We start from the raw sequence: 12,736 nt of genomic DNA on the forward strand, positions 1-12,736 counted from the left end.
ATCCGGTGAAGTTTTGTGCTTTATAAAGTTACAACTTGTTAAGAGTTCATTCTTCATTCTCCAAACCTCGCCGTCCAGTCCTTAAGAAAAACGGGCGAATCAGCTCTCATTCCAAACAGAACATTTTGGTCCTTCGAGCCGGATAAGAGTCAAGGAAGAAGCCGATCTAAAACGAAAATGACCTCAATTGAAAAATTGCTACATAAGCTTTCGCAAGGGATGAGTTCGATCGAACGCGCTCTTACCAATTTAAAAAAACTGGGTCAGGCAAAAATGACGGTCGCCGTTACGCAAAACCGCATGGCGATGACCGAGCAAACCTTCGCACAATGCCAGGATTTGGACGCAAAAATCTCAGCCACGGCCGACCATAAAATAAAGGCCACCTACACCTACTTCGTGGAAGACCCATTGGCCACATGCGAAGAGAAATATCAGGAGGCATTGGACTTCTTGGCAGAAGTCCTCATGGGGGTGTCTCCTCCACCGGATCCAGCAGCAGCCAACGGTTAGAATTTGAACGTTGCTCCGCAACATCCGACGGCCCATCTACCCAGGATTAACCTTCCCACGTTCGAGGGCGCATTTGAACATTGGGAAAGTTTTCGTGACCGCTTCACCCACATGGTCATCGACAACCAGTCCTTGTCCAACGTGGAACGCCTCCATTTCTTGCACGCGTCGTTGAAGGGCGAAGCGAGCCTCGCGGTGAGTCACCTACCGGTCGCAAACCATAATTTTGAAGTCGCGTGGAAAAGAATAACGTCTCGTTACGAAAACAAACACCGACTTATATCCACCCATTTGAATGTGTTGTTTACATTACCGACCGTTGTGTCCGAGACTCAATTTGAACTGCGGGCGTTGCGTGACAAACTTAATATGTCGATCGAAATGCTACGAAACTTTGACAGGCCAGTCGACCATTGCAGCGACATTTTCGTTTTTCTCGGTACACAAAAGCTAGATCGCGCGACGCGGAAGGCGTGGGAGTTTAATCTGGGTGACAGGACCGTGTTTCGCACGTACCGCGAATTCGACGCGTTTTTAGAAAAAAGAATTCGCGTATTAGAAGCGATGCCGGTCACTAAACGCGACAAACCGAGCGAACCAGAGAAACCAAAATCGATTTTGCCGAAAACCTTCCACGCGCATTCAACCGCTACTAGCAAAATTTCGTGCGCATTGTGTAAACAAAATCATCCCATTTATCAATGTTCCGAGTTTTTGGGAAAATCCCCTTCCAAGCGCTATCAATTAATCAAGCAGCAAAACCGGTGCGTCAATTGCATTTCCGTCGGCCATTCCACTGCATTGTGTAAGAATCCGCACTGTTGTAAGGAGTACCATCAAAGGCATCACACGTTGTTGCATTTCCCGGTAAACAAAAATTCCTCGGTCACAGCGTCAAGGGCTGGTTCTTCGATATCTAACGACCAAATCGAAATTAGTTCAAATTTAGCGTCGAATTTACCGTTGAAGATAACTGTTCTCCTTTCAACAGCGCGGGTTCAGGTGCATTCTCCTCAAGGCAGGTGCGTTACTGCAAGAGCCCTTCTCGACCAAGGGTCAGCAGCGACCCTCAATACCGAAAATTTAGCGCAACTGCTGCGCTTAAAACGAACATCGCACTACACACGAATTAGTGGAATTGGCGAGAAACACTCTTTCGCACATCAAGTAGCGTCTATATCAATTACACCTGCGGACCAGAACGAGCCTGCATATTCGACGACCGCGATTATAATGCAAACATTGACCAGGTATGTCCAATCTCGCCAGAAACAAAACGTTACATGGCCTTACCTTGCAGGGCTAAATCTGGCGGACAAGGATCCTATGAGCTCCGACCCTATTGACATTATTATTGGAGCGGATTTATACGGGCAGCTATTACTCCAAGGCGTCATTCGAGGCTCAGGGTGTGTCCCGACCGCGCAAAGCACGGCCTTGGGCTGGATCCTGTCCGGTCCCATCCAAACTCCTGGTTCCGATGACGTCCACATCCACCATTTGTCCGTCCTCGAATACCTTGACCACAATCTGCGCCGCTTCTGGGAAGTCGAGGAGCTCCCAACTCCCGCGATTTTGACACCTGACGAACAAAATTGCGAACGTCATTTCGCTGAAACAAATTCGCGAACCTCAGAAGGCCCTTACATTGTCCAATTACCGTTTTGAGACGACCAACCGATTCACCTCGGAGATTTCAGGTCGAGAGCGCTTAGCAGTTTGCGATCTCAAGAGAATCTCCTAAAACGAGACCCCAATTCCCAACGCGAATATCAGGAATTTCTTTTGGAATACCAGTTTCTTGGGCATATGCGAAAGGTGGATCCACCGTCGCCCATAGCACCTCCAAATGCTTATTACATTCCGCACCATCCTGTTATTCGCCAAACTAGTCAAACGACGCGTCTTTGCGTTGTTTTCAACGCTTCCAGTCGCACTTCAAATGGCAAATCCCTTAATCAACATTTGCACAGTGGGCCAAAACTCCAACAGGACCTGATCGCAATCCTGATTCGCTGTCGTCAATTCCAATATGTCTACGCGGCCGACATCGAAAAAATGTATCGGCAGATCCTCGTTCACCCTCACGAGATCGACTTTCAGCGCATCCTTTGGCGCGAGTTTCCTTCTGCTCCGATTGACGAATACCAGCTGCTCACGGTAACATATGGTACAACTCCAGCGCCATATCTCGCTCTCAGAGTGTTGAGACAATTAATCGAGGACGAAGGTTCCTCCTACCCGGACGCAGTGCAAGTTTTAAGCTACCAAGCGTACGTTGACGACTTCCTCTTCGGAAGTGACGACCTCACGTCACTGCGCCTGATCCGCAACCAGACGATCCTATTGGTTCAAGCAGCTGGCTAGTATTTCAGAAGTAAGTTAAGATGATAACGGGAATGTAGTAAGAAAGCAGTTAGGTCTGGGTTAGGTTAGGCTAGGCTAGTAAGCAAGCAGCTGGCTAGTAAGACAGCAGCTGGCCAGTAAGACAGCAGTTAGATAGTAAGCAAGCGGTAAACTAGTAAGCAACGAGTACGCTAGTAAGCAAGCAGTAAGATGGAATGAATGCAATTAGCTTGTCAGCAAGCTGTAAGTTAGTATGCAAGCAGTGAGCTAGTAACAATGCAATATGCTAATAAGCAAGCATTAAGCTAGAAAGCAAGCAGCAAGCTAGATAAGCAAGGAATAGGCTAGCAAGCAAGCAGTAATCTTGACCGCAAGCAATGAGCTAGTAAGCAAGCGAGAAGCTAGTAAGGAAGCAGTATGCTAGAAAGCAAGCGGCGGGCTAGTAAGTAAGCAGTAAGCTAGTGAGCAAGCATTAAGCTAGAAAGCAAGCAGCAAGCTAGTAAGCAACCAGGAAGCTAGTAAGGAAGCAGTATGCTAGCAAGCAATTAACAGGCTTGTAAGAATTCAGATAGTTAGTAAGAAAGCTGTAATCTAGTAGCAAAGCAGTAAGCTGGAATGCATGCAGGATGCTAGTAAGGAAGCAGTATGCTAGTATACAAGCAGTGAGTTACTAACAAATCAGTATGCTAGTAGGCAAGCTGCAGGCTAGTAAGAAAGCAGTTATATAGTAAGGAATCAATGGGTTAGTGAGCAAGCAGCAATGTAGCAAGCAAGCAGTAAGCTCGTAAGGAAGCAGTGAGCTAGTAAGCGTGTAGGAAGCTAGTAAGGAAGCAGTAAGCTAGTAACAAAGCCGTAAGTTAGTAAGCAAGCAGGAAGCTAGAAAGCATGCAGGAAGCTGGAAAGCAAGCAACAGGTTAGCAAGAAAGCTGTAAGCTATTAACAAAGCAGTAAGTTTGTAAGAAAACGTTAAGCTCGTATGCGAGCAGGAAGCATTCGGTTAGTATGAGAGCAGTAAGTTAGTAAGATAGCATTGAGTCATGAAGAAAGCAGGGATGTAGTAAGAAAGCAGAAAGCTAGTAAGCAAACAGTACGCTAGTTAGCGAGTAGGAAGCTAGTAAGGAAGCAGTATGCTAGTAAGAAAACAGTGTGCCAGTAAGCAAGCAGTAAGCTAGAACGCTAGCACCAAGCTAGTAGGCATGCAGTAAGCGAGTAAGCTAGCAGTAAGCTAGTAAGCAGGCAGGAAGCTAGCAAGCAACCAGTAAGCTAGCAGTAAGCTAGTAAGCAAGCAGTAATCTACTAAGCAAGCAGTGAGCTAGTAAGCAAGCACACAGCTAGTAAGGAAACACTATGCTAGTAAATAAGCAGAAAGCTACAAAGCAACAAGTAAGCTGGTAAGGAAGCAGTTAGCTAGTAAGCGAGTAGTAAGCTAGTATGCACGCAGTGAGCTAGTAAGCGAGCAGGAATGTAGTAAGGAAGCAGTATGCTAGGGACAAAGCAGTAAGACTAAGCAACTAGTATGCTAGTAAGCAGGCTGCAGGCTACTAAGTTAGCAATTACCTAGTAAGGAACCAGTGTGCTAGTAAGCAAGCAGTAAGCTAGAAGACAAGCAACAAGCCAGTAAGCAGGCAGTAACCTAGTAAGTAAGCAGTGAGCTATTCACAAATCTGGAAGATAGTGAGGAAGCAGTAAGCTAGTGTGCATGCAGTAAGGTAGCATACAAGCAGTAAGCTAGTAAGCAAGCAGTATGCTTGTAAGCAACCAGCCAGCTAGTAAGCAAGCAGTAAGCTAGAATGCAGGGAGCAGGTTAGTAAGGAACCAGTGAGCTAGTAAGCAAGCAGTAAGTTTGAAAGCAAGCAGTAATCTAGTAAGCAAGTAGTAACCTAGCAAGCAAGCTGTAAGCTAGTAAGAAAGCATTAGGTTAGTAAGAAAGCAGTAAGCTAGTAAGGGAGGTGTAAGCTGGCAAGAAAGCAGTAAGTTAGTAACAAAGCAGGAGTCTTGTGAGCATGCAGTTAGCTGGTAAGAAAGCAGTAAGTTTGTAACAAAGCAGTAAGCTACTAAGCAGCCAGTAAGGTAGTATGAAAACAGTAAGCTAGCAAGGGAGCTGTAAGGTAGTAAGAAAGCATTAAGCTAGTAAGGGAGCAGTAAGATTGTGTGCCTGCAGGAAGCTAGTAACAGAGCTGTAAGCTAGTAAACAAGCAGGATGCTAGTAAGCCAACAGTAAGCTAGTAAGCGAGGATGGATCTAGTAAGAGAGCAGAATCCTAGTAAACTTGCAGTAAGCTATTAAGGAGCCAGTAAGCTAGTAAACAAGCAGTGAGATAGTAAGAGAGCAGGATGCTAGTAAGGAAGCAGTATGCTAGTGAGCAAGCAGTAGGGTTGAAACCAAGCAGCAAGGTAGTTAGCAAACAGCAAGTAAGTAAGCTAGCAATAAGCGAGTAAGTTAGCAGTAAGCTAGTAAGCAGGCAGTAATCTAGTAAGCAAGCGCCGAGCTAGTAGGAAAGCAGTAAGCTAGTAAGCAAACAGTAAGATTGTAAGCTAGCAGCAGGCTTGTAAGAATGCAATTTGCTAGTATGGAAGCAGTATGTTAATAAGCAAGCAGGATGCGAGTGAGCTAGCTGTAAGCTAGTAAGCATGCAGTAATCTAGTATGCAAACAGTGAGCTAGTATTCAAGCAGTGTGCTAGTAAGCTCGCTGTAAGCTAGATAGCAAGCAGCAAGCTAGTAAGGAAGCAGTTAGCTAGTAAGGAAGCAGTATTGTAGTAAGCAAGCAGTAAGCTAGTAAGCGAGCAGTAAGCAAGTAAATTAGCAGCAGGCTAGTAAGAAAGCAGTTAGCTATTGAGGAAGCAGCAAACTAGTAGCAAGCAGCAAGCGAGTAAGCAAGCAGTAATCGTGTGTGTAAGCAGTGGACTAGAAAGCGAGCAGCGAGCTAGTAGGCGTGGAGGGAGCCAGTAATAAAGTAGTAATCTAGTTAGCAAGCGGTATACTGGTTAGAAAGCAGTTGGCTAGTAAGCAAGTAGTAAGATGGTGAGGATGCAGTATCCTTGTAAATATGTAGTGGGCTAGTAAGCGAGCAGGGAGCTAGTAAGTGTGCAGTATGCTAGTAGGCAAGCTGTAAGCTAGTAAGTAACCAAGAAGCTAGTAAGCAAGCAGTAAGCGAGTAGGCTACCTTTAGGCTTGAAGGCAAGGAGCCGGCAAGTAAGAAAGCAGTTATCTAGAAAGCAAGCAGTAAGCTAGTAAGCAAGCAGTAATCTAGTAAGGAAGCTGTGTGCTAGCAAGCAAGCAGCAGGCTAGTAAGCAAGCAGTAAGCGAGTAAGCTACCAGCAATCTTCTAAGTGAGGAGGAAGCTAGTAGGCAAGCTCTAAGCAAGTAAACTAGCAGCAGGCTAGTAGAAAGCAGTTAGCTATTGAGCAAGCAGCAAACTAGTAGCAAGCAGCAACGAGTAAGCAAGCAGTAATCTTGTAAGTAAGCTGTGGGCTAGTAAGCGTGTAGGGAGCTAGTAAGGAAGCAGTAAACACGAGTGCTAGCTGTAAGCTAGTATGCAAGTAGTAAGCTAGTAGGCAAGTAGTGGGCTGGTAAGAAAACAGTATGCTATTAAGCAAGCAGCAGGCGAGTAAGATAGCTGTTAGCTAGGAAGCAAGCATTAAGGTAGTATGCAAGCAGTAAGCTACTATGCAGGCATGGGCCTAGTGAGAGCGCAGAATGCTAGTAAGCTAGCAGTAACCTATTAAGGAATCAGGAAGCTAGTATGCAAGCAGCACGTTAGTATTGAAGCAATAAGCCAGTGAGGAACCAGTCTGCTAGTAAGCAAGCAGTAAGCTCGAAAGCAAGCAGTAACCTAATAAACAAGCAGTAAGCTAGAATGCATGCAGTAACCTAGTGAGCAAGCAGTAAGCTACAAAGCAAGCAGCAGGATAGTAAGCAAGCAGTAACCGAGTAAGCTAGCAGTAATCTAGTAAGCAAGCAGTGAGCTAATATGCACGAAGAAAGCTAGTAAGGAAGCCGTGAGCTAGTCATGCGTGCAGGATGCTGGAGAGGAGGCAGTATACTAGTAAGCAAGCAATAAGCTAGTAAGCAACCAGTAAGCTAGTAAGGAAGCATCAGGCTAATAGGAAAGCACTTAGATAGTAAGAAAGCTGTATGCTTGTAAGCAAGCAGTAAGCTATTATGCTAGCGGGGAGCAGGTCAGAAAGCTGTATGCGAGTAAGCAAGCAGTAGGCTAGAAAGTAGTATGCTAGAAAGCAAGTAGTGAGCTAGTAAGCGAGGAGGAAGCTAGTAAGCAAGCTGTAAGCGAGTGAGCTAACCGTAAGCTGGTAAGCAAGCAGTGAGCTAGTCAGCGAGGAGGAAGCTAGAAAGGAGGCAGTATGATAGTAAGCAAGCTGTACGCTAGTAAGCAACCAGTAGTCTTGTCAGCAAGCAGCAGGCCAGTCAGAAAGATGCTACCTAGTAAGAAAGCCGTATGCTAGTAAGCAAGTTATGAGCTATGGAGCAAGCAGTAAGCTGGTAAGCAAGCATAAACCTAATAAGCAAGCAGTACGCTAGTAACCAAGCAGTATGCGAGTAAGCTAGCAGCAAGGTGGTAAGCAAGCAGTGAGCTAGTCGGCGAGGAGGAAGCTAGAAAGGAGGCAGTATGATAGTAAGCAAGCTGTACGCTAGTAAGCAACCAGTAAGCTTGTAGGCAACCAGTAAGATAGTAAGCAAGCAATTAGCTAGTAAGCAAGTAGTAAGCTAGTAAGCAAGCAGTAAGCTGGTGAGAAAGCTGTTCGTTAGTAAGCGAGTAGGGAATTAGTAACAAAGCAGTAATCTAGTAACCAACCATTAAGGCAGTAAGCAAGCAGTGAGCTTGTATGCAAACAGGAAGCTAGTAAGGAAGCAGTAAACCAGAAAGCAAACAGCAGGCAATTAAGCAAGCAGTAAGCGAGTAAGCTAGCAGTAAGCTAGTAAGCAAGCTGTAATCTAGCAAGCAACGAGTGAGCCATTGAGCATGCAGTAAACTAGCAAGCATGCCGGAAGCTAGTAAAAAAGCAGTTAGCTAGTAACAAAGCCGTAAGCTTGTAAGCAAGCTGGTGGCTAGTCAGATAGCAGTTAGCTAGTAAAGTAGGCTGTGTGCTAGCATGCTACCAGTAAACTAGAAAGTAAGCAGTAATCTAGTAAGCAAGCTGTGAGCTAGTGAGCAAGCAGAAGGCTAGTAACTTAGCAGTGGGCTAGTGAGCTAGCAAGCAAGCAGTAAGTGATTAAGCTAGCAGTATGCTATTAAGCCAGAAGTAAGATACTAAGCAAGCAGTAAGCTAGAAAGCAAACAGCAGGCTAGTAAGCAAGCGGGAAGCGTGTGAGCTGGCAGTAAGATAGTAAGCGAGGAGAAAGCTGGTAAGGAAGCATTATGCTAGTAAGCAAGCAGTAAGCTAGAAAGCAGGCAACAAGCAAGAACGCAAGCAGTAAGCGAGTGTGCTAGCTGTAAGATAGTAAGCAAGCAGTAATCTAATAAGCAAGCACTAAGTTAGAAAGCAAGCAGTAAGCTACTAACCAAGCAAAAAGCTGGTAAGCATGCAGTGAGTTAGTAGGCATGCAGGGAGCTGGTAAGGAAGCAGTAAGCTAGAAAGCAAGCAGCAATCCAGTAAGCAAGCAGTAAACTACAATGCAAGTAGAAGGCTAGTAAGAACGCAGAAGCTAGTAACAAGCAGTAAGCTGGTGGACAAACAGTAAGATAGTATGCAAGCATCGAGCTATTAAGCAAGTAGTAAGCTAGTAGGAAAGCAATTAGCTAGTAAGAAAGCAGTATGCTAGTAAGCAAGCTGTAAGCTAGAAAGCGAGCTGCTGGCTGTTATGCAAGCAGTAAGCGAGTAAGCTAGCAGTAAGCTAGTATGAAAGCAGTGAGCTAGTAAGCAACCAGTAAGCTAGTAAGCAAACAGTTAGCTGGTAAGCAAACTGTGAGCTAGTAAGCGAGCAGGGAGCTTGACAGGAAGCATTATGCTTGTTAGCAAGCTGTAAGCTAGTAAGCGAGCCGGGACCTAGTAAGGGAGCAGAATGGTAGTAAGCTAGCTGTAAGCTACTATGGAACCAGTAAGCTAGTAAACAAGCAGGAACCTAGTAGGAAGCAGGATGCTAGTCAGCAAGATGGAGGCTAGTAAGCATGCAGTAAGCGAGTATGCTAGCAGTAAGCTAGTAACCAAGCTGTGTGCTAGTATGCGAGCAGGAAGCTAGTAAGGATGCAGTATGCTAGTAAGGAAGCAGCAAGCTAGAAAACAAGCAGTGAGCTAGTAAGCAAGGAAGAAGCTTGTAAGGAAGCAGTATGCTAGTAAGTAAGCAGTATGGTGTTAAGATAGCAGTTAGCTCTTAAGCATGTAATAAGCTAATTAGCAACCAGTGAGCTAGTAAGCAAAGACGAAGCTAGTAAGGAAGCAGTATGGCTGTATGCAACAGGAACGCTAGTAAGCAAGTAGCAGGCTAATAAGAACGCAATCAGCTAGTAAGAAAGCGGTATGCTAGTAAGCGAGCAGTAGGGTAGAACACAAGCAGCAAGCTAGTAATCAAGCAGTAAGCTAGAATGCAAGCAGCAAGCTAGTAAGCAAGCAGTAAGCTAGAACGCAAGCATCAGGCTTGTAAACATGCAGTAAGCGAGCATGATAGTAGTAAGCTAGTAAGCAAGCAGTGAGCTAGTAAGCGAAGGAGAATCAAGTATGGAAGCAGCATAATTCTAAGCAAGCTGTAAGCTAGTTGGCAAGCAGTAAGCTGGTAGGAAAGCAGCTAGCCAGTAAGCATGCAGTAAGCGAGTAACCTAGCAGTAAGATAGTAAGCATGCAGTGAGCTGATAAGCAAGCAGCAGGCTAGTATGGATGCAGTTAGCTAGTAGGAAGCAGTAAGTTTGTAGCAAAGCAGTAAGCTGGTAAGCAAGCAGCAGGTTTGTAAGCATGCAGTAAGCGAGTATGCTAGCAGTAAGCTAGGAAGCAAGCAGTGAGCTAGTAAGAGAGGAAGTATCTTGTAAGGAAGCAGCATGATGATAAGCAAGCAGTAAGCTAGAAAGCAAGGAGCGGGCTAGTAAGAAAGCAGTTAGCTAGTAAGCAAGCACTAAGCCAGAAAGCAAACAGTAAGATACTAAGCAAACAGTAAGCTTGTAAGCAAGCAGCAGGCTAGTCAGGAAGCTGCTAGCTAGTAAGAAAGCTGTAGGCTAGGAAGGAAGTAGAGAGCTTGAAAGCAAGGACTATGTTAGTATCGAAGCAGTGAGCAAGTAAGCGTTCTGGGAGCTAGTAAGGAAACAGTAAGCTAGTCAGCAAGCAGTAAGCTACAAGGCTAGCATTGCGCGAGCAAGCTAGCAGTAAGTTAGTAAGCAAGCAGTAGGCTAGTATGCAAGCAGTGCGCTAGTAAGCAAGCTGTAAGCTGGAAAGGAAGCAGGTAACTATTGAGCATGCAGTAAACAAGTATGCAAGTAGTAAGTTACAAAGCAAGGAGCGGGCTACTGAGAAACCAGTTAGCTAGTGAACAAACAGATAGCTAGTAAGCAAGCAGTAAGCGAGTGAGCTAGCAGCAAGGTAGTAAGCAAGCAGTAAGCTTGCAAGCAAGCTGCGAGCTAGTAAGCGAGCAGTAAGCTAGTACGGACGCAGTGAGCTAATAAGCGTTCTGGGAGCAAGTAAGGAAACAGTAATCTAGTCAGCACGCAGTAAGCTGGTAAGCAGCCGGTATGCTTGTAAGCAATCAGCAGGGTAGCAAGAAAGCAGGTAGCTAGTAAGCAAGAAGGAAGCTATTAGGTAGCCAGTAAGCCAGTAAGCAAGCTGCCAGCTAACAAGATAGCAATTAGATAGTATGAATGCAGTGTGTTTGTAAGCATGCAGTAGGCTAGAAAGCAAGCAGCAAGCTAGTAAGCATGCAGTAAGCATGTGAGCAAGCAGCAGGCTAGTCAGAATGCAGTAAGAGAGTAATCTAGCTTTAAACTAGTGAGTAAGTAGTGTGGTAGTAAGCGAGGAGCGAACTAGGGAAGGAGTATGCTAGTATGCAAGCGGTAAGCTTGTAAGGAACCAGTAAGCTTCTATGCAAGTAGAAAGCTATTAAGCAGGCAGTACGCTTGTAAGCATGCAGTAAGGTAGTAAGGAAGCAGTGAGCTAGTAAGCATTCAGGGAGCTATTAAGGATGCATTAAGCCAGTCAGCAAGCATTAAGCTAATATGAAAGCAGATAGCAAGTAGGCATGTAGTAAGCATGTATGCAAGCAGTAAGCTGGTAATCAAGCAGTGAGCTAGTAAGCGAGCAGGGAGCTAGAATGGAAGCTTTGTGCTAGTAAGCAAGCCGCAGGCTTGTATGCGAGCATGGTCCTAGTAAGGGAGCAGAATGCTAGTAAGCTAGCAGTAAGCTATTAAGGAACGTGTAAGCTAGTAAGTAAGCAATATACTAGTAAGCAACCAGTATGCTTGTAAGCAAGTAGTAAGCTAGCATGCAGGCAGGAAGCTTGTAAGCAAGCAGTAAGCTAGTAAGCATGCAGTTGGCTAGTAAGTGAGCAATTAGCTAGTAACGAAGCATTGTGCTAGTAAGCAAGCAGTAAGCTAGTAGGAATTCAGTTTGGTATTAAGAAAGCAGTATTGTTAGAATACTAAGGGTTCTAACGTGGGTCCGTACGAAGGAATAGACTGGCAAAGAAATAGTTACAAGTATCAATTAGGTTTTCTTATTTTTATTACAAACAAAAACGTATCAAAACTAAAAAATACTATTTTGTGGAAAACGAAATAAGGAAATTAAACTCAGTTTTGACGTCGGCTCGTTTCAGCCGTGTCACGTCCCCTTTGGCGTTACTGTTGTGGCATTCTGTAACAAAAGTTTACTGAATGTGTAAATATCTTAAATTCGGACACGTTGCCACGTTTAGACGCTTATCAGCTGCTTACCCCGCGTTCCAAGCGACAATATGTTGTGCTTGGATGGAGAAGCTAACTGCTGATTCGCGTAGTAATTAATGGACTGTACTAATTTGTTTTTTGGTCGGTGATATTTGAATTAAATGATATCACCGACGCGTGCAACCGGACAGACGAAGTTTTCCTCGTTTCTGTCGAGTTAGCCAAGCGTTGGAACGGACGGGCCCCAAATGGAGGTTGTAAGGCTCCAAGAGGACTATTTTCCGTGAGCACGCTCACCGTGCGGGTGGCGTGGGACGCCGACGCAAGAAAACTTCCTGCCTAGTGCGGCTACCTCGACGGCGGCTCCACAGGAGCAGCCTGCGGCCTGCCGGAATAGGGGGGGGCGCTTCAAGCAACTCCAACCACCCTTCGGACACTACACAGTTACGGGTAGTGGGTGGAGAGGTGGAAGGAAGGCCCTTCGAACCCTTTACTCCACCGTACACTGTACTCTACACTGGCACAAGCGTCGGGTCTCTGGAGGGGGTTCTCTGATCCCGTTTAGCTCGTTGAGTTCACCACTAGGCGATACCGGTATATCGGTATCTACTCCCCAGTGACTTCAACCTGTAGCTTTAAGGGACACAATGTACTCAGTACTGAGTCCCTAACGTAGCGGTCGCGGCAACGTCTGCAACGTTAAATCACACGAACTGCTACAACGTCAGGCAGATTTTCTCGGAAATATCTGTTGTCGTGAGACAAGATTTCCTAATTTCAAATTGTCCTAAAATCTTTCATAGAACGTGCGTAATACAAGTTCTTTGGAGCGCGTACTTGTGACGGAGAGGATCGATAAAGGATCTGCTCTCGATCGCAGTCAGCTCCCTAAAGCCGTGAGCCGTGAGGAAAATCAGCGAGGATCGACAGGCGAAGACCGCGCCGCGCCGCGCAGGCGCGGTGCGGTTACGATTTCGGATATTGATCTCTCTCTTCAATTAATAGGTCGTTTCTCTCTCTCTCGGTGCTAACGACACAATACCTTTGGAGACAGGTGT

The sequence above is a fragment of the Colletes latitarsis genome, unplaced genomic scaffold (genome assembly GCF_051014445.1).
Source record: "Colletes latitarsis isolate SP2378_abdomen unplaced genomic scaffold, iyColLati1 scaffold0021, whole genome shotgun sequence".
Classification (NCBI taxonomy): Eukaryota; Metazoa; Arthropoda; class Insecta; order Hymenoptera; family Colletidae; genus Colletes; species Colletes latitarsis.